The sequence below is a fragment of the Nuphar pumila genome, chromosome 12 (genome assembly GCF_984573655.1).
Source record: "Nuphar pumila chromosome 12, dmNupPumi1.hap1.1, whole genome shotgun sequence".
NCBI lineage: Eukaryota > Viridiplantae > Streptophyta > Magnoliopsida > Nymphaeales > Nymphaeaceae > Nuphar > Nuphar pumila.
Genome location: NC_143260.1, coordinates 91,961,389 through 91,989,352, shown reverse-complemented (window position 1 = coordinate 91,989,352; position 27,964 = coordinate 91,961,389).

The following is a 27,964-nucleotide window of genomic DNA, read 5'->3' as shown; positions in this document are numbered from 1 at the left end:
TCCACCATCAATCCTTAACGGATTTCCCTTCTCGAGCATTCCATTTCACCTTTAAGAAGAGGCCTCCAAGCATCTTCTGATCATCCATTATCTTCCTGGAGGTCGACTCTTCCTTCCTTCAAATCCATCCCTTATTTTTCCTGGAGATTGATCTTCTTGCAAGGGCGCCCAATCATCCATTGTTTTCCTTGAGCATCTTTGCCACTGAGTTTTCTGGGCAAAATCCATTCCAATCCATTTTTCTCCTCCGAGGTCCATCATCTGCAAGCATTCGTGGAGTTTCCCTGCAAAAATCCATAACAACTCTTCATGCAGCAATCCTCAAAGCATTCCTCCTTCCCCTTTCTGAGTTTTCTCTTCAGTAAGATACTGCAGAACGATTTCTCTCCAAAGCACCTCCTCTGCAAGAAGCCAGTAAGTACCTTTTTCGCTGATATCTCTTTATAGTATTGCATTTTCTACTCCTCTTTTATTTCATTGCCTTGTTTATCCCTCTGATTTTTTTTTCCCATTAACGCACCATTGAGTACGTTGGCTTGCTTATGGCAATATCAACATCTCTCGTGCAAGATTGACAGGGTCATAGTATCCCAACATCAACTAAGATTTTTGCATTTTTTTTAACTCTAATATGCATTGCATTCCTGTCTACTGATCTATCGATGATCAGTCATATATTGTTCCATCATCAAGTGAATAATCAACTCGGACCAAGTAATATTTGTGAAAGAATCTGAGATCTGGATTTAATCAGAAGTTTGAATCCAATCTCCAAATTGGCTCCAGATTTTATGAATTGCATCGAATTCTTACTGAATGTTTGAAGGTTTATCTGCCAAATTAATAGAATGATCAAGAATCTTAAAGATGAAATCCAAGTTTCAGAGCACCTGCAAGCTGTTTGCTCTTAATTTTTGAAGGTTGGAAAAATCTGAAAAGGGGAAGTTTAAAACACACAGGACGTGAATAAAATCCATAGGCAATTATGGAAATCCTGAGAAATCACTGAGGATTATGGCCAATCTCGACGATTATTGAATATCGTTGACATCAAAAACCAACGGGATCCGTTCCTCTCGTTTGTTCTGTCGCAGTTATGGTTTGTCACAGGTCCGTTGGGATCTGCTTGAGCTTCTGCTCTCAAACTTGATGGGCGAATCTGGATAATATACATTTTTTTTTTTAAACAAAAGACCCTGCGTATTTTCAATTAGCGTATACCCTCCTTTATCTTGTTAGACCCCATTGATCAACTTTGCTACAGCATGGGAGGAAGATGTCCTGTATCGAGAAAACCTATACAGACAAACTGGGATGGTTCAGTGAATGTGACACAGGTATAACATTCTGGTAGTGTTTTCATGGATTCTGATAAGCAGGAAAACAATATTTTCTTTTACCAAAAGATCATGGAGATCGTCCCCCATAACAATGGCCGAGTGAGGATGGTGCAGTGATTAATCAAAATAAGAAGTTACCTGCTCTAGGGTCGGTCCAGGTGAGTTCCAGCACCAGTTTTTATTTCTGTGCAGGTTTTTCAAAATTAATTATGGATGTACATTCGCATACAGCCACCAACCCACCTTATGGCTTCCATTGTTCTCTGTTATAAAATCTTGAATCTATATGCTCTGAGCATATCCATATATCATATTCAGATATCATCATAATATTGTAATAATCTGAGTTTCTTTTTTTTTTACATTCAACAAATAGGAGATTAGTGGTAATCTTTTCTTCTCTATTGCAACAACATGATAATCTACATCATTGGTATCATCAACATGATAATCATTTGTATGTTCATCTGGATCTTATGTAGGAGCAATGTTTTGTTTGGGAGATGTTTGCTATTTTATAACCTAACTGAGTTTTTCTAATCGTTCCATCCTTCTCCATACAGGAGATCCAATTTTAATTGAGAGTTATGGTATAATTTGGGTCATATAGGCAAACCTGCGTGTTGGGCCTTCAAAGTTGTGTATCAAGACTGGAAATTCTGATCTAAACATATGTGAAATTCAGGCTTAATCTGGGTTTGTCCTCTTTGGTGCCCAAAATTACCAATCGCCGGAAAGCACACAAGCAGGAATAGGAACTAACAGGATCTGCATAAGCATATCGACCTCCATTTGAAGCTACATTTTTTATGCAGCATAAAAAAAGGGTCAAAGGTAAATGACGGCCTATTCACTAGAAATATCATACGCCGGAGCAGAGCCCCCTTTTTTGAACTCATTTGTAGTTTGATGATGATGGTCTTAATTACAACTTTACTTTTTTTTGTTGTTTAGATCATAAACACAGAACTTTTCAAGTGCCTGCAACAAACCCATGGTAAATCCTATCAAGCTTTCATTCGGATAAGTTCATTTGCTTAACACACCCGTTGGGTTGGAGAGTCGTGTGATGGGTTACTATCCAGCACGGTTCGGAGAGCACTTGTAGTCTGCGCTGGTGAATGGAAGCCCCTCTATCAAGAAAGAAAATCTGATCCTGCCATACTTCCCGTATTACATGGATTTATCAGACTCACCATCATTAAAGGATTCTGCTGGCGTCGACAAAACTGCCCTTCCATATGGATTAGATCGTCGTGGCATAAAATGATGTTCTTCCTCACTACTGTGATAAATCCTGGGTGGGCTGCCGTGGAACATTTTGTCTTTCTGGAAGGCGTCAATGGAGAGAAAGAAAGATCTACTCCTTATGGTACCAGTTCGAGAAGCTCTTTATTCAACGAAATTCACTTGCAGATGATAGCCAAAGACGTATTTTTTAGGATCCTATAAACTATCTTAAGCTTGCCACACTCGATTAATGGGCAAGAGCTTGACGAAGCGAGCGAGCCCATTAATCGAGCTCCGCGTCGGATTCCAGACGGATTTCTTGATCGGGCTTGGCTCCCACTTTTCTTTATTGTCATATAACTTAGCATATAACTTCAGAAGAGTTTCTGTCCGTTTACTTTCTTCAGCTTTGTTATTTCAGTGAACGAGTTACAGTTTGTTTATGGCCTTTTCATTTCAGCTAATAATCTAATATCTAATAAATAATAAGTGAGGTTTCATAACCAATGTGGTTAGTGAGACCAACATCGATGATTTGTGTACCAGACCTTTGAAAGGCATATACACACACTGTTCGCAATCAACAATTTGAGGGTCTGATGGTGATTATTCAAACTGTGAAATAGCTGAAGTCGATTCATTCGTATGACTTAAGTATGTAAGAGTCCAGGCATACTGATTTCTTGATACCTTTTCACTTGTTACATACCATCGTCACACCTCTTCACTTCTCACTCCCTCATATATACTACCATCTTCCACCTGCTGTGACTCCCTACACAGCCCGGTAACACTTTCCCTTCAGCCTACACTTAGCATCTCTATCTGTATATATCCATAGCATCCACTTTATGCATGCAGTTGTAGCCTCCACTTTCTTCATACCTTTGTTGCACTAATGCATTCATTCCACCCACTATATCCACTTGTTGTACCTTCAGCCATTATACACTTTCCACAGCCAGTTTTGCATAACCGCCTCCATCAGCTGGCTATTATCAACAATGCCTTCTCAGTGACCATTTGTGTTAGTATTGAACACTGCTACAACACCTTTGCACCCAGCATCCATAACCCTGCAATTGCAACACATATATATGTGTCGCAATATTCATCAGCACAAAACCCTTTCACACTGCTGCCGCCACAGTGACATCACTGCGCAGCAACATACCTATAATCCACTATTATATACTAGGTCCTATACAACACATTTACTCTCATCCCTCACTTACATAGCTTTGGCATTCATTACAGCAGGTCGACACTCCTTATTTCCCTATTCTTCAGCATATTCTAGCACAACATACCAGCCTTCACATTTACCTACTCCAACATTACCCCACACCTCCACAAGCCATGATAGTGCTGGCTGTGGTCTCCATAGCAGTGACAACCGTTGCTGTAGCTGCCATCTTTGCATAGTGAGCAATGTTTAGCTTTGTTGAAACCTTCTGTTATACAGAACTGCCATTATTTGCAGTAATGTTTGGCATGGCTGCTCCTGTTATATCCTGTCATCATAGTCTCCCTTAGAATAATATCATGTCCACCTGTATTGCTGCTTTCCCACAGCCACTGCCTCATTGGCTGTAGCTTACTACCACTATCACCCAACTTCACTATTTGCCAACCATTAACTCACCTCCTTTCTCATGTCATGTATATCCATATATATGGATACATACGTATATACCTATATATATATAATATATACATGTATATATGTATATATATATGTATAATCATATATATCATTCCTTCTGTCTTTTCATCACTCATATGAACATTTTGTAGATATCCACATGATACATGTGATTTTCTTTCTCTTTTCATGCTAACCAAGTTGTTTCGCAGGAACATATAGAAGATATCATTATTTGAGATTGTAAATTTGATTTTGCATATTGTAATAGCTAGATTTGAATGAAAATTTACATTTCCCGTTTTAGGTAGAATGAATGAGCATGGTAGAATATCATGAATTATTTGTTTTCATACATTTTTTTTTATTTCTCAAAATTTCTCACAATGGCAAAACACGAATGGCACGTGCACCATTTCGTAAAAGATAATAGATACTAAGTTGATGATCCACATCAATGGCCATAGTCAGGGTGTGGACAAAACTTAGTATGTCTATCTTTTACAAAATAACATTGGATCCACACCGGATCCATTTTCAAAATTCATCATATTTCTTTAAAATATTTTCTTCTTTTATCAGAATTTAACTTAAAATTCACTCAAAATATATACCAATGGCCATAGTCAGGGTATATTGAGAGTTAATTTCATTTTAAATTCTATAAAAGCACCAAAATGTATTTTATTCTTCACTTGAATTTAAATGTGATTATTATATAATATATCCAATGACCATAGTCAGGGATATATTATATTTTCAATCTTATTTTAATTCAATTAAAGAATGAAATAGCTTTTCAAATTCCAAATTCAAGCTTATTCAAATTCATTCATCATATATGATAGAATTGCCTCATATTTTCAAAACTTCCTTTTTAAAATTCCAAGTGATTCTTCTTCTTGAATCAAATCTTATCAAAATCCAATTCTATCTCATTTCAAAGATTCAAAATTCAATTTCAAAGTCCAATTTGACTTTGAAACTCCTTTATATTCAAACTTCAAATTTCCAACCCAATTCAAAATCCAATTTCAAAGTTCAAATTAACTTTGAAATTATCTTTTGGTTTCAAAATCAAGTTCATCCCCTTATCTTCAATAAAAGTTTGGATTTAAATCTCAAGTTTAAATTTGGGTTTCTAAAAAAACCCAGATCCATTTTTAAAGGTGCTATTTGGACTCCTCAAAAACCCAAATCCAAAGTCAAATCCTAGTCTCAACTTGGATCCAAATTTCCAAGTATAAAACTCCGTTCCACTTTGGATCTCCCATCACAGATCCAAATCCCATTTAGGATCAAAAATCCTTATTCCACTTTGGATCTCCAATCACAGATCCGGATTTCATTTAGGATCCATATCCTCATTCTACCTTTGGATCTCAGATTCAGATCCAAATTCTAATTCCTAGGATCCAGAATCCAACCCTACTTTGGATCTCAGATTCGGATCCAAATTCCAATTCTTAGGATCCAGAATCCAACCCTACTTTGGATCTCAGATTCAGATCCAAATTCCAAATCTAGGAACCAGAACCCAATACTACTTTGGATCTCAGACTTTAAATCCAAATCCATTTTAGGAATCCAGAATCCAATTCTACTTTGGATCTAAGACTTCAGATCCAACTCCATCTTCCAATCCCATCTTGGATCTCAGATCTTAGATCTAAATACCTTCTTGGATCCCAAATCTTGAAGCCAATTCCATTTTTCATTCCAGATTTCAAATCAAATTCTCATTTCAGATCCTAGACTCAAAATTCAACCTTGAACCTTATTCAGAATCCAGATATTGGATTCGGATTTCATCTTGAAATTCCAACTGTTACAAATCCCATTCCTCAATTCCTTTAGATTTCCCACATTTCCTTCTAAAATCAAAACTTCAAAAGTGGAATTCAATTCCATTCCAAATATTCATTGTAACGCCCCGGATTTTCAAAACAAAGCTAAGTTACAATTTTCATGATTTTCTTTTCTTTTTTTTTTCTTTGCAGCGGAACTTAGAAAAGCTTTTAGCAGCGGAATAAGACGATAATGAGTCGTCGGTTTTAGAAAGCTTTGAGCACGTTGCAGATATGTGGCCAAGCAACTCATTGACCACCAAAGTGTTCCATTTTATCGAAAGCACATGTTTATTACAACACTATTGCTTAGAAAAGCAGTGAAGGTTCAATAAAAAGGAAGCAGTACAACTCTGTCTAGAGAAACCCTGGAACTCGATGCCGCCTTGCTCCGCATATCGCCACGCAGGTTCAACACCTGAAATCCCCATTAAACGGGGTCAGAACCATTGATGGTCTGGTAAGTAGGCAAACACCTATCTATTCAACTCAAGTAAATGCATAGACCACTCAGGGTCGTAGTTCGTAATACGACGCTCAAGCCTCCATGACTTAGCGTATATCGCAAAAGCCTCATCAGGGCTATGAGTTGAACATCCACGCAAGTCTTCATGACTTCGCATAAGCCTCTTCAGGGCTGTGAGTTAGAATAACTGCTTAAGTCTCTACGACTTAGCCTTGACTTCCTCAGAGTCACGAATGGATGTCTAGCTCAAGCCTTTATGCTTGGCACATCCGTATCCTACGAATCTAAGGACAGCTCTCCGAGCTTCACTTAGTCGTACGGATATCAATGGGGTTCTTTCCCAATCGGTACAGTAGTATACCGACCATGACACCTTCACAAAGGTTATGCAGGACTGACTCAACAACGTCATCCACTCATACATTCAAAGTAGCGCTGTACCTAAGCTAATGCTTTGTTTCGATAATTGCACCTCCCCTGGGCTTAGGGGACTCATATCTGGGCGACAACGCGACGATCTGGGGGTTGATTATTCTATGTATTTTAGATACCCCAGAGGCCTGTTGACCCCATCCCCCTAGTAGGACGGTACAGCATACCAGAAGAGATCCTTACTAGGTATCCGAATGCATTCTGCTACTGCAGTAGTTGGGTTCAATCCTTAGATATTTAAGGATAACCACGACCTCCATACCTCTGAGTGACGAAGGCCATCAATGAACTCTATCAGGTTCGGGTGAAATATATGTCACTCAAGGTTGCGCCATCACCGTCTTCCTCGGTGAGAAATTCTGAAAGGGGCCTGCCGGTCTTACAATTACTTGACGAACATTGCATGCCTATAGGGAAACCTTTGAGAAGTATGTACCCGACCCCAATCAACCACACGGTTTTCACCGTGGAACAAAGGTTTTATTCATATGCATGCTTAACTCTGCTCTCGGCACTTCGGCCTTGACGAGCACTTCACCTCTTTCGGTGGAAACAACACACTCCGGCTCAGCGGCCCTTACGAGTCTGGTTGTCTGATAATTCTTAATGAGCATGCACATGACTCGATCTCTACGGATCGGCTACTCGGCGTATTTTTACGCAACGAGCTCAGGACCTCGTCAAGGTGCTACCACTACTTTGGCGCAACGGCTCTTACAAGTATGGTGCCCTTGCAGGTGTCAGGGAGACGAGTCATTCTGACATCGTTCCAACAAAGGACATCATTGTGCCACTTAACTGGTTCTGGCAGCTCTTCTGCCAACCATTCTGTCAACACCTTCTCTGCTCTACCGGCAGTGGTGCGACGATCCTTTCTACATCGTAGAAGGCGTTTCATAACTGGGTAGCACTTCTGCTATGTTCTTTCTGAGCCATTCTTAGCTCCTTCAAGAATTTCAGCAGCACTTTCTCTCTTTAACGGAGAAAGCGTGCGTTTTCTTTTATCCATTTCAGCGGCATCTCCCCTCTTTGGTGGGAAATCGCTTATGCTTAACTCGGGAAATGGATGCGCACCGTTGTGCGTACTTTGCATCCATCAAGGTTGCAGGAACCTTGGGCCATAGTCAGGCCATACGTAATTGATTTAGTCTTTACGTAAAGAGCATTTTGCCAAAAGGCGAAGCCTTTCCAATAGGGGCTTCATTCTTCAAGCAGAATCTTGCACGAGGAGCGGTAAGGGAATCGCATTGGCGATTTGATCTCCATTTGAATGCTTACTTACGCGCCATATATGTAATATAAGCAGAAGCCTGTGCTTTATACAGCGGCGGCGTAAAGGAAATGCATATACTATTGTTCAGGGTGTGTAACTGAACGAAATATTCTACATATATAACAAAACAGGAGCCTTGGCATCGTTCGACGCGACGACGTAAGTAAATACATTGCAGAAAGCAGGAGCCTTGGCATCGTTCGACGCGACGGTGTAAGTAAATGCATAATCGGAAGTGCTTTAATCGGAAGTACAGAAAGCAGGGAGCCTTGGCATCATACGACGCAATGGCAAAGGTAAATTACATAGCCTATGCGATATAAGACGCGTCGACAGAATCAGCAGATATACACCTAGATCTGTATCCAACGATAGTTACGAGGCGAGCGAGTGAACACCGAAGTGTCCTAGAGGGCTCAACCAAGAACTAGGGTGAGATACTATTTTGAAGAACGCATATACTGCGTATTCAAACATATATATCCAACGATAGTTACGAGGTGAGCGCGTGAACACCGAAGTGTCCTAGAGGGCTCAACCAAGAACTAAAGCAAGATACTACTTCAGAAAGTATATGCTATATACAAACAATCAAATACTTGAGAGAGATGGTTTAATGAAGCGAACTTACTTCAAATCGTGGAAGAAACGGCTCCGGGTTGCTTCGTTGGCTTTGAGCCTTCCTTCGAGAGGTCAGACTAAGTCAGATGAAGCTGACTTAGTTGAGAAAGAGGTAGAGTAGTGTAAACACCCCAAATTCTGTAAACACCCCAAATTTTTACCTTCATCCAGTGTTTGTCCATTTCATAAGTCATCACAGATCATTGCATGTCATTGCACGTATTCTGCATAGCATTGTATGACATTGCATCTCATTTTCGAGATCCAGCACTCCTATTTCAAAACATTCAATCCAGATTTGAATTTTAAAGCTTTATTTCAAAATCAATTTCAAAACCTGGGTTTTTATTCAATACTCTGTCATTTTCCAACCCCAGGACTTTGTATTTCGAAATAGTTTCTCAGAAAACAATCTGGATTCCTTTCAAATTCAAACTTTAATCGATTTCAATTCACAGATGAGACCCATTTAGATGGTGTCGCTTCTGAATGCCTCTATTCATCAAATTTCTCAAATTTTTGAAAGTTTCAGTCCGATCAGGACTCTGTCTTAGAGTCCTAATCCGGTCAGAAGTTTGGTTTTTAAGTCTGTTTTACTTCCATTCTCAATCTTTTTCGTTTGTTTTCGAAATTTAGGTCATTTCACAGAGTCCAGTTAGTTCAGGACTCTATTTTAGAGTTCGGTCGAGTTGGGAGTCTAACCCTGACTGTGTTTTCTGACTTATTTCATCATTTCTTGATAAAATCTTTTGAAAATTCTTTCATTTGGCTTTTAAAATCTAAAATCTCAGAGTCCTAAGAGTTCAGGACTCTAACCCGGAGTTCCAGTTCGCTTGAGACCCTATTTTCAAAGATCTTGAATTTCAAATACTGATTTTAACCCCTTTTCAAAGCCATTTTCAGTGTTTATTTCAAAAATGTTCAAAATTCGATGTGGGCCCACTCAGTTGGCACCATATCCAGAGGAATTCTAACTCAGTTAGGACATTATGCCATTTCAAAAATCCTAATTTTAAGTTTACTTTTGAAAATCTTTTGAAAACTCCTTCAATTTCAAGTTTTAAAAACGCTTTTTGAAAAACTCAAGTAGGCCCCACTCGGGGTGGCGCCATATTCGAGTAAGTCAGGGCTAGACTAGGGTTAGTTGATGTCTTGGTTAGTGTTAGAGGTTTAGAAGAGTCAAAACCATTTTGAAAAACTCATTTTTGAAAGTTAGTTTTTAAAACTAGTGTTTTTAAAGGTTTTTAAAAGTGTTTTAAAAACCCAATGTGAGAGAATGCCAAGTGGCACCACATTTGGGGGATTTTTAGGTTTAGCTAGGGGCTAATTAGGAACTATTTAGGATAATTTAGACTAGGGGTAGTTAGGTAACTCCACCCCCAAAATCTCCCCCCCTTTAGAGTCCAAAATTTTCAAAATTGTCAATTTTTAAACCTAATTTTTTTATTATAAATAGAGGCATAAGGGGGGTCGATTTTCCCATCTCTCTCTTATTGGATTCTTGGAGCTTCTCTCTCCTCTCCAGCCCTTCCTCCATTGCTGCAACTTCAAGGTATGAACTTCTTCACTTTTCTTATTTTATTTAATGCTTTAAACCTAGATTTAGGCTTGGACACCCCTCCTTATGGAAGATCAACCATGGTTTCACCTCAAGAACCATCAAGAACCAGCAAGAACAATCCAATAAGGTGATCCAACCCTGTTTTGGATAATTTACAGAGATTTTAATCCATTAGAATTGATTTTAACATGATTCTTTGCATTATTAACCAATAAAATATATGATTTACCCTTTTTAATGGGTTAAATCTATGTTTTAAAGGTGATATCAAATTCCAGCCATTGATTCCCTGTTTTTAATTTATTTTCATGGTTTATTCATGTTTGTTTTACGTTCTATAGCATAGAAATAAGTTTTATTTACTGTTTTATGGTTTATTTTATTTATTTACATTAGTTAATGCATGGTTTTTAAAGTTTCTTAAATTTCTGTGTGTTCTAGGTTTAGAACAGTAAAGATGATGTTATTTCGGATTGAATCACTCATTGTTTATTTCTGATTTTTTTATATGTGATGCATGCATGAGTTATTGAGTTACTGGAGAAAAATCAAAGGTTTTGGATCTCGGGAACCCTGTCAAAAAAATCAGACATCAAATCGGGGTTTTAAAGCTTTAAAATCGTGGTTAAAATCAAGAAGGTAACTTGCTGTTATGATATTTATCTCATCTTATATTCGATTTTAGATCTGTAAAGTTCTATGGATTCACATTGAGTAGATCTGTCTGCTGTGAAATTTTCAGATTTTTTGATCACTGTTTAGTATTTTTCCCTTTTTAGAGAATCTGTTTTTAAATTTAAAACTCGTTAGGGTTTACCAAAACCCTAATCAGACTTGTGTTAGTCATAAATCCCAAACCACAGATCCGATTTTAGATCTGTAAAAAGTGAGTATTATTATTTTTCTGTCTACTGTTCACCACTAAAATTTCAAAGATTTGTGTTTAGAATTGCTATGTATGTCTGTATTTTCAATCTGGAATAGCTGTTTTAATCCCTGTTAAGAGTGATATATTTTAGCTCAGATTGCCGGAAAGGTTTCTCCCTAACCGGAGATGATTTTTCCGATCTGTAAATTGGGAAATCTCTGTTTTTATTTCTAGTTAGTCTCTGTAAAATTTCATAAATTTCCATGGAGAATTGTCCCCTGGTTCAGGTCTTGGACTGAGACTGGTTGGTGAATTAGGTCAAAAATAGCATATTTTTAGAGTTTAATGCAATTTTCGGATTAATTTAATGTCAAAAAATTACTTTTATAATTTCAATTCGATATTAGGGTTATAACAAGTGCAGGTACCAATTTTTATGGATTTTGGAATCCATTTGATGGCTGAATTGAGCAAATTGCAAAACCGGGTTCCTGAAAAATCCAAAAACACTGCAAAAATCACAGTTTTTGTGATATTGTTGGATTTTCGTGCATAGGCATATATTTTTAGGGTTTAATCATGTTCATAATCATATTAGGATGCTTTAGGTTTAATTTTGTGCTCATTTGATTTCATTTAGTGCATAAAACCTAAGTTTTTACCAAAATCTATTTCAGAAAACCTTGATTTCAAGGCCATAGTCTTGCTATCAGGGGCAATTTGGTCATTTGACCTAAATTTCGAAATCCCTAACCCTAATTTTCATATTTTTAAGCATGTCACATCATATTTAGCTTAGTTTATTACATTCAAATTTCAAAACTTGCATTTTATCAAAATATCTTTCTAAAAACCCTAATTTCAAGGCCATAGTCTTGTTATTAGGGGTATTTTGGTCATTTGGACCCCAATTTCGAAATTTTATATTTTATCTTCCTTATTTATTCAATTTTATTTCATACTTTATCATTTTGATTTAAGGGAATCATGGCAAAAAGGCTTATATCTAGCAAAATCCCACAATTTTCTGATATTGTTGGATAAATCTAGAAAAGCCAACATATTTTCATTAACCAAGTTTTCTAGTTTTGCAGGTACATTGAAGACTTTATTTTTCATGTATTTAAATTTCAATAGTGATGTAAACTAAATTAAACTTTGGAATAAGAATTTACATTTTCTGCTTAGCTTAGGTTGCATTGCATATAGTTTATTTCTTTTATAATGTTAATGTGTGATGGATGATGATTCATGCATATTTTTACAAATTCACCATGGTCTACACGAATGGCACATGCACTAGCTTCTATGAAGTTTATAAACTTGGTGGAATTTGTATTTATGGCCATAGTCAGAATATGAATGATACTTAGATTTATGATCTTCACATTAGCCACATTCAGCCCACACTCTTAGGCTAACTTCAAAATGCACTGCATTTCTCAAAAATACAAAAAGTATTTCTCAATTCCTTAAATCCATATTCATTTATTTCATGCATTTGTCAACTCCAATTCAAAATCCAAGTCAAGGAAATTGAATTCCTCAAAATCTCTTAAGTCTTATAGCAAAATCGATTTTCCCAAAAGCATTGAATTTCAAAGAATATTTCAAGTATTTCCCAAGTTCCAAATTCAAATTTTCTAAGTTAGAATTTCAATTTCCAAGTTTGAATTCAGAGAAACCAAGTCTCTCAGAATCGATTTTCACCAAATGTCAAGGATTCCTCAAAATCGATTTTTATTTCTCTCAGAAGTATATTTCAAATCCCAATTCACGATTTTCCAAGATTTACATTTTATATTTCAATCATTCAAAGCAAACATCATGTTTTCAAATGTGCATTTTTCTGAAAATTCATAGCACATGCCTGATTCTATGTGCATTTAGAAATTAGAATATGATTTAGACAAGTTGAATAGAGTAGAGCATAAGATTGATCCTTGGTTCAATTACCCCTGTTAAAGGTGGCAGGAACGGTTGAACCTCGTACCGACAGACGAGTCCCATTCTACGGAATTTTCTCGCATTTTAAAACGGAGGCGAGTTATTTTCAAAAACTTTTTCAAAGGTCAGTTTGATTTGCAAAAGTAAAATTTTGCAATAATAACAGGTTTGGCGACCGAGATGGGACCTATCTTCGCCTGATCAATCTAATGCTCTACTTAGTTCAGATTGTCAAAATCGATTTCCATGGAATGTCAGCTTTGCTTTATGATATCATGTGAACCTAGGAGCCTAGACTTGAACCCAGCTGACATGGAATGCATATAGACTAGGTATGGTTTGGTAGGACCATATTGAGGAGAATTATTCATGCTCACATAGACTTAGGTCTAATACAACACTCCTCAATTTAGGAATTGTATGAAAACAATGCTTGCTTCTTCAAATATTTCAAAAATCTATCTCTTTAGGACTTAGAGCCTTCTGTTTGATTGCATGTGCTCATGTTTTTCAAAAATCACCCCACCTATATTGTCCCGGTCTTCACGTTGTTGGGCTCTCTTCCAGAACCATAGTTCGGGACAGAGCCTCACAACTGGGCCACTTATTTGGGTGAAAACCCCCCTGCCACGTACCAAGGGCCATAGTCCAACGTATATCGGCAGGTGCTCAAGGATGTTGGAAAACTTGAACCTAGAACCGGAGAAATTGATTTTATGCCACGTACATTGAGCCTTGGCTCGAGTATATAGGCATAACTGGATTGGATACAGATGATCTGAACCTTAGAGTTAGGATTAAGGTCCCACAGCCATTTCAAAATTTGTGCATCTAAAGTCAGCTTTTAGGGAATGTTGTATGTGCATACTTGTTTGTGCAGAATGTGATTGAATATGTTATAGTCATATTTTCTAAAAATACTGGACGATTTTTCAAAATTCTCCAGTCCATGTCCATGTACTGTCTATGTTTTAAATCCTGGACGATTTTCAAAACACTTCATTTTATAAAGTACTTCCTTATATTTCATTAAACCCTAGACGATTTTCATAAAATTCCTCCATTTTCTTCAAAACTCCGGGTGATTTCCCATCTTTCCTGTCTTCTGGATCTCGAATTTCCTGCTTTATTTTTATCCTGCCTGCATTTTTCTCAAAATTCCTGTATTTTTCTCAAATCTTATTCCAATTTCCATGTCTTCCAGTCCGATGGCATCCAGTCAGCTTGATTCAGTCTTCCCTGACGGTCACATCTCCTACGAGGTGCGACAACGTCTTCCCGAACATCGAGTCCTCAGCACCGGATCCTTCTTTCCCCGGTGGTATTATTCATGGTTCAAGAACTTCTCTCGTATGTTTCCGGACCATCTGGACGAGTGTGGATTGGAACTGGCATCCGCAGTGGGAAAGCAGATAGTCAACGGCAACTTGATCCATGCACTAGCAGAGCGGTGGAATCCGAGCACTTCTACCTTCTGGTTCCCGTGGGGCGAGATGACAGTGCTGATGGATAAATTTTCAGAGATCATGGGATTGCCCGAGCCAGCCGGTCAGCCTGGAGATCCATTGGAGAAACAGTTTCTGATTAATGTTAAGGGTCTGGACCCTAAGGATGCCTTAGCCCGCATGACAGGACGTAAGTCTTGGCCTCTGATTGAAGAAGATGGAAATGAATATGTGGATCTGCTCGAAATCTACAGACAGCATGGGACATTTGTGGAAGTCAGTTCGTTGTCTAGGACAGCTCGAGAGAGAATTCAGCATGCGATGGTTCTGTGCACGGTGGGATTGGCTTTCCTTCCCGACGGACGAAATTACATGGATATCAGAATAGTTCAGCTTCTAAGGAGATGGGGAAGTCGACAGACCAGCCGCCTCTCAATAGCCATGGCCGCACTCGCCTTTCTATACCGAGGGTTGACTCGTTTCGCACTCGGAGAATCGATCCTAGTCGAAGGATGCACCTATGCCTTGTAGTCTTGGTTCCTCAGGCATGTGCCAGTCCGAGCCAGTTCCTTCAGATACAATGGTGAGAAGCTCCTTCCAGTTGCACGATACCGGTTCTTGATCGACAACCTTCAGGAGGAAGAGGTCGTATGGGACTACTTTGATCGCCAGAAATCACCTCCCAGATATACTTATGCATACGGCAAGCGATTCAGGCTACTTGGCCCATTTTTCTGCGCATACTATCATCCAGAGCGGTGTGTCAGGCAGTTCTCTCAGAGGCAGAAGCGCGTAGAGATTTGTCCACTAGCCGGGGTTCTGCCAGAATTCGATCTCACATCAGATCAGTGGTCTGGAGCATACCATTCTGCCAGACATGGCTGGGATTCCTTTGTCAGTCTTACTATTTTTCCTGGTCCTCGTGTATCTTCTGATTATCTAGAGTGGTGGAAAATTGTTTGTCCCCCTCCCCTCTGTCAAGTGTATTATTGATAAAATCATGTTTTTCCTCTCAATAAAAATTCCTTTATTTTACATTGGTTTGACGACCTCGCCTAGGTAACAAGGCATATTTTCAGTTGTTTATCTTGCAAAGAATAGCAACGCAATTGTCGTAATCCCAGCGACGACTCATTCTCTAGTAATGGGATATTATTTCAATTGTCTACCAAAATTCTCAACAAATATTTTCCTCCAAACCAAATTTCCTTCAGAAGCCTAACCATCAGTTCTGCCCTGCAGAGAGCATCAGTAATATCCAAGAGAACATTTGCGATACCCGATGGTTGATACAAGATCCAGAAAGAAAGCCGCATCAGTTGAAAGCGTCGCGTACTCAGTAGCTTCAGAAGAAGAGATGGACTCACCTCGATCAATCCAGAGTCAGGGTCAGCAGGCGGATGATGGCATCGATCCCCAAATGTACGCCATGTTCAAAAAGATGATGACCAAGATGCTGGCAGAGCAAGCTGAGGCCAGTACTGAGCAAATTCAGACCAAACAAAAAGAAAAGGGTCATGCAACCAAGAATATGAAGACCAGTAAAAAGCAGAATTGTCATGAGGAAATGTCTGATGAGTCAGAATCAGCAGATGATACTGACAAAGAGTATGAAAACAAGCAAGAATTCAAAAGGTCGACTCAGGGGCAGGGATCGGCCTACAAATCCAAGAATCAGTCTATTGACGACCCTACGCAGTCACAACTGAAAGATGTGGTGAAGATGGTTAAAGATCTTCAAGCGCGTGACAAGGGTAAAAGAGTCTTTACAAGTGAAGACTTCTATGATGGACTGGATGGGGATGATGATCTTGATAATCTCCCCAAGAAATTTATCAAGTTTGATGGTTCGGGTGACCCAAAAGCACATCTCGCCCTATTCTTCGCAGAATGTTCCAGGTTCAAGAGGAACAATCGTGCCTTATTTCTCTGTTTCCCTCGCAGTTTGGAAGGTGTCGCAGCAAAGTGGTACTCAGAGCACATTAATCCGATAGAACTGAAAGAATTCGACAAAGTGGTCAATTTATTTATTGAGCGCTTTCTATTCAACGCTGAAGCACTCCCGACTCTCAGTCATCTCTGCAGTCTGAGGCAAAAGGAAAACGAGAAGGCCATGGATTTTATTCATAGATGGAGATCCACTTACAATAAGATGTGCGAGCCAATAGCAGAAAGACACGCACTATCTTTGATCCTGAGCAACTTCTCGCAACCCCTGAGGGGACTAATTTCTACATCTCCATCGAAGAGCTTCATAGAACTAACAGAACGAGCCGAATGGCTCGAGTTGAGTATGGAGAACGGGTCTTATGAAGGTTTTATGTTTACAAAGAATAACAGTCAACAAGAATCAAAGAAGAAAGCCCATTTTACCTACTCTGCCAATAACAGTAAGAATCAGAACAAAGGAAATGGAAAAAATCATAGTTATGCTTCAGGAGGGTCAAATCCCAACAAAAGTGATCAGAAAGGCAAGTCGATTAATCAATATGATAAGCAGCCACAGCAAACCCTCGAACAAAGATCAAGACCACAAGAAAAGCCAAAGCGAGAAGGATGGAGTTATAACCGCAAGTTTACTCCTCTAGACCAGTCCCTCGAGACAGTATTAGAATATATGCTCGGCAGTGATATGATTAAGCTTCCAAGGGTAGCTGACCTGCCAGTGGTTATGGGAAAAATGAAGGACAGATTCTGCAAGTTCCACCGAACTGTGGGACATGATACCGAGAACTGTTTCGTTCTCAAAAACATCATACAAGATTATATTGACAAAAATCTATTAGTAGAAGGGGCTGAAGATAAGAAAATGGAGATTCTAAAACAGCCTTTTTTGCAGCACTCAACAGCAATGATATCTGATCATCCCTTTCAGCCACAAGATCATATCCGACCATGCCCTAGCAGTGATATCAATGTGCAGCATCAGGTATTAGTATTGCATAAGGCCCAGTCCAGTTCTCAAAAGATGGACCTCGTTTCAGCTTTCAGTAAGCTGAAAGTTTCGAGAGAACCCGCTAGAATATCTCTAGAGGTAGCCAAAAGAATGCCATGGTTACCAAAGAACCTTGTCAAATCTACTTCGGAAAAAGGGAAAAAACCAGAAGAAAAGGTCGACACGGTGCAAAGACCAATCACTGCCCTCTCTAATATCCCTATCCTTGAGTTGGCACGTGCCTCTCCTAAGCATCAGCAAGTTCTGGACGATTTACTGCGAAAGATCAAAGTCAAGCCAGACACCACACCTGAAGACATGGCTCAGATCGTTAATCAGGCCATGACCAATGCTCCCATAACCTTCTCAGATGAGGATCTGCCAAAACCTCACGCATTTCATAACAATGCCTTGTACATTGTGGTGCGAACCCGGGGAATGACTGTACCCCACGTGCTTGTAGATGGAGGCAGTAGCCTCAACATTTGTCCTGAAATGACTGCCAAGGCTCTGGGTATAAAAGAAGAAGAGTATACACCGGATCCGATCACCATTTATGGGTTTGATAATCATGGACAAACAGCAAAGGGAAAGATCTTCTTGGAAATATTTATCAACTACTTTGTTCATACAGTGCTTTTCCATGTCGTCAACGTGCCACCAACGTATAATCTTCTACTGGGAAGAACATGGATTCATAATGCCAACGCCGTGCCATCCACTCTGCATCAGTGCATCAAGTGGTCTAAAGGTGGCATGATAACTACTGTTTTGGGGGAAGATCCTGAAGAGAGGCTACCTCAGCCTATGATCCCTAGGCTAACTTATACTGCTGATATCCCTAGCATTAGGGAAAGTGAAGAAATTGTTCTCAGTGAAAGCCTTGAAATGCTAAAGTTAGGAGCAACATCAGAGACAAATCACACAGCAGCGATGGTCCAATGGCAAGGACCACATTTATTTAAGATTGGGGGTCATCTCGATTATAGTACTTTCAAGGACCATCCTCTTTTCCCGCAGTTTGTTAGGACCAAGAAAGGATTTGACCTGTTACTGAAGCATGGTTATCAGCCTTTCAAAGGATTGGGCAAGAACGGAGATGGTCGGCTAGAGCCAGTGATCCCTGATCATCATCCGCGCAGGGCAGGACTAGGATTCATGGGCAAAAGATCTCACAAAAATACTGTCTTCATTAAAGGGATCCATTAAAAATTTTCTACCATCTGTCTTTTCTATTTCATTCATTTGATTTTGCAGTTTGTAGGGACAATGTCCCATTTCAGTTCATTTTAAATGTCATTATTTCATTTCAAGTCTTCAATAAAGTTATCAATTTTCTCATCTATCTGGATGTCATCTTTCTCTTATTCCTCTGCAATTTGTCTTCAAAATTCATTTGTTCTTATCTTTTTTATTCCCATGCAATTTATGTCATAGTAAAGGAGCTTTCTCTAAAAGCTATTCCTTTTCAAAATTTCAGAATGTCTTCTCAACCGATAAAAAGGTTAGTCATTAATCCTTCAATCCTATCGAAACCGGCAAAGATATATCGGGTCCGAGCCAGAGCAGAGGACAGTAAGGTCACAAAGCAGTCAGAAGAAATGGCAGAATTCGATTCGTCGCTTCCAGAGTTGCCAGAATTTGCAGCGATTCAGAAGCAAGATGAACCATCGACCCTAGTCCAGGATCCGACTGAGGACATCAATATTGGTTCAGAAGATAGTTCGAAAATTCTCAAGATCGGCACCAGCCTAAGTACAGATGAGAAGGAAAGGCTCATTGACTTTCTCAAGCAGCACCAAGAAGTATTCGCATGGACTTATGAAGATATACCCAGTTTAGATCCTAAATTGGTGGAACATCGACTCGTTCTGAAGCCTGATGCGAAACCTATTAAACAGAAGTTAAGGAAAATGGATCCTCGAATCGAGCAACAGGTCAAGGAAGGACTTGAGGACTTGCTTAAAGCAGGATTCATTCGAGCAATAGATTATCCGGACTGGTTGGCGAATATCGCTGCAGTTCCCAAGAAAAATGGCAAAGTGCGAATTTGTATCAACTTTCGCGATCTCAATAAAGCTACTCCGAAGGATGACTATCCCCTCCCAAATATTGACCTCCTAGTTGATAGCACGGCTGGGCATGCCATGTTTTCCTTCATGGATGGATACTCCGGATATAATCAGATCAAGTTAGCCGCTCGTGACCAATCCAAAACATCCTTCACTACGTCATGGGGCACTTTCTGTTATATGGTCATGCCGTTTGGGCTCAAAAATGCTGGGGCAACTTATCAGCGTGCAATGGCTGCCATTTTCCATGATCAGATGCACAAGACTATGGATGCATATGTTGATGACATCCTGGTCAAATCCAAAGAAGAAGAAGACCATATCGATGCCTTAAGTCAAGTCTTCAAGCGGCTTATTCTTTATAAGCTAAGACTCAACCCTCAGAAGTGTGTCTTCGGAGTTGAATCAGGCAAATTGCTAGGCTTCTTGGTCAGCAAAAAGGGGATAGAAATGGATCCCGCTAAAGCAAAGGCCATCATTGACATGCCACCTCCAACTACTCTTAAGGAATTGCGTAGTCTTCAGGGACGTATGCAATCAATTCGGAGATTCATATCCAACCTTGCCATGAGATGTGAACCTTTCAATCATCTACTCAGAAAAGGAGTGAAATTTGAATGGGGACCAGAGTGTCAGCAATCGTTTGAGCGTATCAAGAAATATCTTCTTAATCCGCCCGTTCTAAAGCCACCAGAATTGGGAAAGCCTCTCTTGCTATACATTTCAGTTAACCAAGCCGCTTGTGGCGGATTCTTGGCACAATATGAAGAAGGCAGTTTGGTTGAACATGCCATTTACTATGTAAGCAAGACCTTCATTGACTACGAGAAGAAATATTCTCAAATAGAGAAGGCATGCCTAGCACTGGTATGGATGTGTCAGAAGCTGAGACATTACTTGTTAGCATCAGAAGTCAAGATTCTCTCAAAACTTAATCCTCTCAAGTATATTCTCGAACAACCATTTCTTAGTGGACGGATTGCTAAGTGGCAAGTCCTGTTAATGCAGTATGATCTGGGGTATGTTTCTCAGCAATCTATCAAAGGTCAAGCAATTGCAGACCAATTGGCAGATTTTCCTTTAGCAGAAGATGTTAGAATCGAGGATAGCTTTCCCGATGAGCGGATCTGTAATGTTCAACAATCCCCAGTCTGGAATCTGTTTTTCGACGGATCCAAGAACATGGCTGGCATAGGAGTCGAAATCTTGCTGATCACACCAGAGAAAGAGATGATCCCCTTTTCTCTGAAACTGGATTTTCAGTGTACCCATAATATGGCTGAGTATGAAGCTTTAATACAATGTATGAGAATTTTGCAAGACTTCAATGTTCAGAGGGTACATGCTTTCGGCGATTCATTGCTCGTCGTCAGCCAAGTCAAAGCTGAATGGCAGGTAAAAGATCAGAAGTTGCTCCCTTACCAAAAGATTGTTTTATCCCTTATCAACAATTTCGATGAATTTCAGCTTTTCCATATCAAAAGAGAGTTTAATCAAATAGCTGATGGTTTGGCCAGCCTGGGCTCCATTATGTCTTTCAGAAATGGAGAATCCTGTCGCTCCTTTGAAATCGGTAGACTTGACCAACCTGCTTTCGTTCCGGTAATGCAAGTCAACCAGGCGGAACAGAAAAAGAAGCCTTGGTATCAAGATATCAAAAACTTTATTGAAACTGGTGAGCTTCCACTAGAACTATCAAAGAAGGAGCAAAAAGCAATTCAGCATATGTTCGCCCGCTATTTTATCCTTGCCAATGTTCTTTATCGTCATGGGTTCAGTTCTGAGTATTCCAGGTGCTTAGACGAAGAAGAAGCTAAAGAAATCATACGAGAAGCGCATGAAGGTATTTGCGGTGGTCATGTCGGCTACCAAACCCTTGTTAAACAAATCATTCGGGCAGGATACTATTGGAGAACCATGCAGCAAGACTGCTATCGTTTTGTGAAGAAGTGCGTTCAGTGTCAGATACACGCACCTTCCATTCATGCGCCAGCCACGTACTTGCAATCAGTCGTGTCTCCATGGCCATTTTCTATGTGGGCCTTCGACGTCGTAGGACCCATCTCTCCTTCAGCTTCTAATGGTCATAAATATTTCCTTGCCGCAACAGAGTATTTCACCAAATGGGTTGAAGCCGTCACTCTGCGTACGGTGGAGGGTCGACATGTAGTCTCGTTCATTCATAAGAACATTCTTTGTCGTTTCGGTATACCACACGACATCGTGTCAGATAATGGTACTCATTTCAAGAATGAGAGAATGAAGATCTTTTGTTCAAAATTCAGAATTCATCATCATTTTTCAGCTCCTTATTATCCACAAGGAAATGGTCAGGCAGAAGCAACCAACAAAAGTTTGATCCGCATCTTGGAAAGAACCGTTGAGACAGGTCGTGATTGGCACGAGAAAATTCATGATGCACTTTGGGCATATCGAACTACCATTCAAACTCCAACCAATGCGACTCCTTCAGAACTTGTTTATGGGACTGAGGTGGTGTTACCTCTTCATGTTCAGAAACCCGCCCTTAAGTTCGCATCTCTTTTAGAGTTACCACTCGATCAGTATCAGCAACAGAGATTGGTACAGTTAGATTTACTCGATGAAAAAAGACTCAAAGCAGCAGAACACGCTCAGTCTTATCGTCAGAGGATAGCAAGGCAATATGCCAAGTCAGTCATCGAAAGGAGATTCCAAGTTAATGACTTTGTCCTTAGATCAACGGCTCATCTCAAGCATCGTCCACGTGGCAAATGGTCACCAAACTGGGATGGTCCCTACGTGGTGAAAGAAGCGTTGCCCCGTAATTCATATCGTCTGATTAATGCAGACGGAGTAGAACTATCCGACCCCATTAATGCTCGACATCTGAAGAAATTCTATACCTAGAAAATCTCTATTCTATCTTTTGTATTCTTCAAAAATTCTCCTCAATAAATGATCAATTATTCTTTGGTCAAAATACCCCTCTTCCCCAGAATATACTGGGGCATTCTTGGTAAAGTTGCCTTTTATCCAAAACAATTTGTGTGCAGGCAGGATCTAATAAATCTCTCATTTTGCACGCATGTGCACTCAGTTGCATCCATTTGCATTTGCACGCATTCATCTGCATCAATTTGCATTGGATTTCCCATTCAGGATAAGGGATAAATCCTGAGACCCCGGCAAGTTGTCCAAGTCATCGTCAATTGATGACCCTTCAAAACCCAGTGCTCGTACTGGTAATCTTTTAAAAACCACATCTTTTGAAAACCCAGTGCTCGTACTGGTAATCTTTTAAAATTCAGTGCTCATACTGATAACTTTTAAAATCCAGTGCTCGTACTGGTAGCCTTTTAAAGTCCAGTGCTCGTACTGGTATCCTTTAAAAATCCAGTGCTCGTACTGGTAATCTTTTAAAATACAGTGCTCGTACTGGTAATCTTTTAAAATACAGTGCTCGTATTGGTACTTTGCAAAAGTTCGGTCTTCATACTGGTCGCAACATAACTCTCACATTGAGGTTCAGGCTCAATCTTTAGACCTGCGAACCAAACAATCTGTATCAGACTCTTGGGTCGTTCCATCCTGTTAATCTGACATTCGGGTTGCCAATTTTGTCAAGACCTCTAGTCATTCGTGTTATCAAGCAGTTCTTTGAGTTATCAAAAGCTATCAAAATCAATCGCCAAGTATCTCTCTTGCGAGGGACCCTTTTTCCAGGGAGAGTTCGAGGGAGCTCGTTTCTTTTTGCATGTCTTTATTGTTCGTTCGTTGAACCCCTTTTTCTAGGGAGAGTTTGAAGGGACTCGTGATTCACGAACAGTTTGCAAAATAATCTTTATTGTCACACAAGGAACCCTTTTTCTAGGGAGAGTTTCGACGGAAGCTCGTCCTCCTTGTAACCCTAAATGTCTTTTGTTAGGCCACCCCCGTCGTCGAGGACCCTTTTTCCAGGGAGAGTGTGATGGACTCGTTCCTCTATGATATCCTTTCAATCTCTGTTAGCGGCCCCCTTTCCATAAGAGAAGCCTAGAAATAGGGAGTTTTGACGAAAACTCTATTTCCCTTCGAAAGTTCGTTTTGCAAACACCTCCTCTTCAGGGAAGAGAGGAGTATTTTTTGTTACCCGTTCAGGTAAGGGTCAAGCCTGAGTCTCTCCTTTGGGGAAAGGAGAAGAGAATCTAGCCACGGATGTGTCATATAGATCTCAAATGATTTCCTTCACCAAGGATTCCAAGAATATTTTGCCAATTTGCCATAAAAAAAAAATAGTTGTTGATTCCAAAATCTTTATCGCATAAAAATTGTACCTCAGAAGACCTTCAGTATTACTTTCGAAGTGACAAAGCTTTTGCGAAAAAGGATTCAAAATTCAAAATCTTTCTATTGGCCAACCAAAAGGATGAAGAATAAATCCGCGATATGGCTAGCAAAGAAAATTCAATGTTGTTGCAAAGCCATAAGTGATTGATATTGATCGCAGTCAATGGCACACTTTTAAAGATCATTCTTGGAAAATAAGCAGTCGAAATATCCTGGGTGACACAGAAAAATCCACTCAATCTCCATGTCCCCTCAATCACCTAAGCTGCAATTAAATATCTGCAAAAGGGATCTCTCAACTGTCGTCAAGATGAAGGCGAATTAGACGAGTCGACCCCCGGGGCCAAAGAAGATTTGGATCATCTCCAAGATGATGGAGTTTGTGACGGATCCTTTGTAAACACCCCAAATTTTCACTCACCTCCCCTACATCTCCACCAAACATCATCATTCAACCTCTGAAATCGTCGGAGGGCAAAATGGTCATTTTCTGAGCCCGGACCTTGCAAAAGTCCAAATTTCATCTGAAACTCTCAATTTTCTCTATTTTTATCTCAGATATTCAAGATTTTACTCCTGACAGGAGACAGACATCTCCAGAGTCTTGGTTCAAGGTTGCATTGCATAAGACATGACATTGCATATCATTGCACGAACATTTCAAATCACTGCATTGCAAAGCATGTCATTTCGAGGTCCAGAACTCTTGATTTCAAAATTTTCAATCCAGATTAGAATTTCAACTCTTTTCAAAACTGATTTCAAAACCCTGGGTCATTCAAAATTATCAATTCTTCCCATTTTACCCCTAGGACTCTAAATTTCAAAATATTTTCTCAGGAAAACGATCTGGATAGTTTTTAATGTGGATTTCAGTCACTTCACCTCAGATTTTGCCGTTTTTGACAAATTTCAAATATCTTCCTTTTACAAAATCGCCCTACAAGGGCCAACTCTTTCCAAAATTCCTGTTTTGCCCATTAGTCCAGATTTTATGAAAATTCCAAAAAGAAGTTGTTATTTTATCCTTATTTCAATAAAGAAGCAATGTGGGACCCACACTGAGGTGGTGTCACACAAGCTTTTCTTTTGAAAAATTTGAATTTTGAAAAAAACCCAAAAATATAGGAGCCTTGTCCCCTGGATTGGTGCCACTTGTCATTTCTCTCTCCTCCCTCTTCTGCCACGTGTCAGTGTGGGGCTACCTTTAGAAGCTGCCACATGTCATCCCAATTATCTGCCATATGTCACCCTATCCATCCTGCGCCATGTGTCATTGCAAAGACTACCAGGAGATTCCAAGTGTCATAGGTTGTCCTGTCTAGAAAAAGTGGAGTTTGTCTCCTCTGAGGTGGCGCCACTTGAAGTGTGTCTCCTGCAGGGGACACGTGTCAACCTCTCCCTCCTTCTAGAAAAGTAGCCTGACACATGTCTCTCCCTACTTTTCTCAGAAAAGTAGGAGACACATGTCACTCCTAAACTCATCCAGAAAAAGTAAGCTTGTCTCCTCTGAGGTGGCGCCATCTGGAGTGTCTCCTGCAGAGGACACATGGCAAGCTCCCATTTCCTCAGAAAAAGCAAGTGCCATGTGTCATTTCCTGCTTTCTTCAGAAAAACTAGAATTCAAAAGTTCAAAACTCCTCATAGGTGGCGCAAATCCTGATCTCCTACCTTTTTCATCCTGTCTGAGATGGCGCCACATGGCCTGGCCCACCTTCTCTCCCCTCTGCCATGTGTCATCTTCTGCTTCTTTCAGAAAAAGCAGGTGACACATGTCTCCTTCTCACTCTTTCAGAAAAAGTAGAGGACACATGTCCTCTCCCTACTTTTTTTCAGAAAAGTAGGAGACACATGTCACTGCCCTCTTTTTCCTCCCTCTTGCCACATGGCATTGTAGGAGCCACCCTGAGGTGGCGCCACATGTTCATCCTCCATTCCTCTAGGGCCAACCTCCATTTGAAATTCGAATTCTCCTCTGAGGTGGCGCCATCTGAAGAACCTCCTCCAGCAGGCTGACACTTGGAACCATCCTGGACTGCCACATGTCCAGATCTCCTTTCACCAAAAAAAGCAAAATTCAAATTCCTCTGAGGTGGCGCCTTCTGAGCCCACTGCTCTGACCTTCTGACATGTGTCAAACACCCTTTTGAGGTGGCACCATTCTAGGACTCCACTTGGCTCCATTTTCATTTTTTTTATTTTTAATAAAGGTAGCCCACCATGAGGTGGCACCACCTGAAGACTCCCTACAAGAAGTGAATTTGAAATTCAAACTCCAAGAGAGCACCCTCTGAGGTGGCGCCTCCTGGGAGTTCCCTGCAGAGAGAATCAAGCAAACTTTTGAAAAATTCCAAATTCCCCCTGCTGAGGTGTCTCACCCACAAAATTTTCATTTTTTTATTTTTCTCAAAAAATCAAAATAGCCTTTTGAGGTGGCGCCACCTGAGGGTTCCCTACAAAAGACAAATTCGAATTTCAAACCCCTCAGATGACACCCCCTGAGATGGCGCCACATGGAGGGCTCAGATCCAGCCTGTTTGAATTTCAAAATTTTTCAGAAAAGTTATAAAAACAAGGGTTCACGCCCAGCCTAAGGGGATCATTTTTTTTAGCTCTGGTGAACTTGGAAAATCCGACCTAGCCTTCTTAGAATCAGATTTTGAACTGTGGAAATCGTGCCCCCTTTGGCGCATTGAAGAAGGTGGAGTAGAGCTCGTGCTGTGGCCAATTCGATTCCAACAGAGATCGATTTTGGTGGACCATCCGAAGCTCGGAGCGAAGGACGAAGGAAGCTCGTGATAGCTGCCCCTTTCAAGATCTCCTACGCTGCGTAACGAAGCAAGGTGCACTTCTTTTCCCCTTGATGTGATTCTATAATCCGAATCGGGAGTCGTTTGAAGAAAGAGCTCATCCGAGGGATGGATTGAGCTATTCTCATAAAACGACATATATAAAAAATGTTTTGTTATGCTTCCTTGATGATTTTTAACATTCATATAGTTATCTAGGTTTAATTTGCATTTTATTTCATTCATTTAGCATATTTCATGAATTAATTAGGATTAATTTAGCCTTTATTTCAATTCTGCTTATTTTCAGTAGGTCTCTGTTTTTGTCACTCAGTCCATACGTCATTTCATGCATTTTTTTTTTATTAAAAATCCCAAAAAAATCACGGAATGCGCCCTTAGGTGTCCCTAAAATTTTGCCAAAAATTCGGAGCCATTTTATTTTGTTTACTGCGGTAAACATTCAAAATGGAAAGTCGGATTTTGTTACCCGGGATACGTTTTGAAAATCATTTGCCGACTTGTAAAATCGAGATATCCCTCATGGAAGATCCGATTTTCGATCCGAAAGCTGTTCTGAACTCGGGAAAATGTCTAGTTTTTAATATGAGTTTTTCATATTTTTATGATTTTTTTTTATGTCTGACAAAAATCCGAAAGTTCGGGACACGTGTCAGAGCCTAATTTGGGCCTCTGAGATCTTGGATCGACTTAGGGCTATGGTTTCTATTTGTGTGTTACTCCAAATCCGAAACTGTAAAAAGTGAAAGTGGTGTCCAAGATGTCTTATGTTTGAATCTGAAAGCCTGTAATTTTTAGAACAGTGTTGACCTCTGCTTTGGATTTTTCTTGTCAGTCCCTTGTTTTGCTACATTTGTCTATTCTGTTAGTTTAGGCAGGAATAGTTATATTTTTCTCTGTGTTTCTGTTGATCAAATGCCAAAGTCATAAACATGAAAGTTGTTCATGTAGGTGTCGTTCATAGCTCTGATTAATTTCATAAATTTCCATGGCAGATTTATATTTGTTTGGCATTTTACATCAGATTAGGGTGATTTTTACCTCTGTCAGAACTAAATCCCTGTTATTGAACTCACCATGGCTCAAATCCCGAGGCTGTAAAAACCAAAAATGTTCCATTTCGGGTCTTTTAGCAGTCTGAAAAATATCAGAAGTTTTCATGGT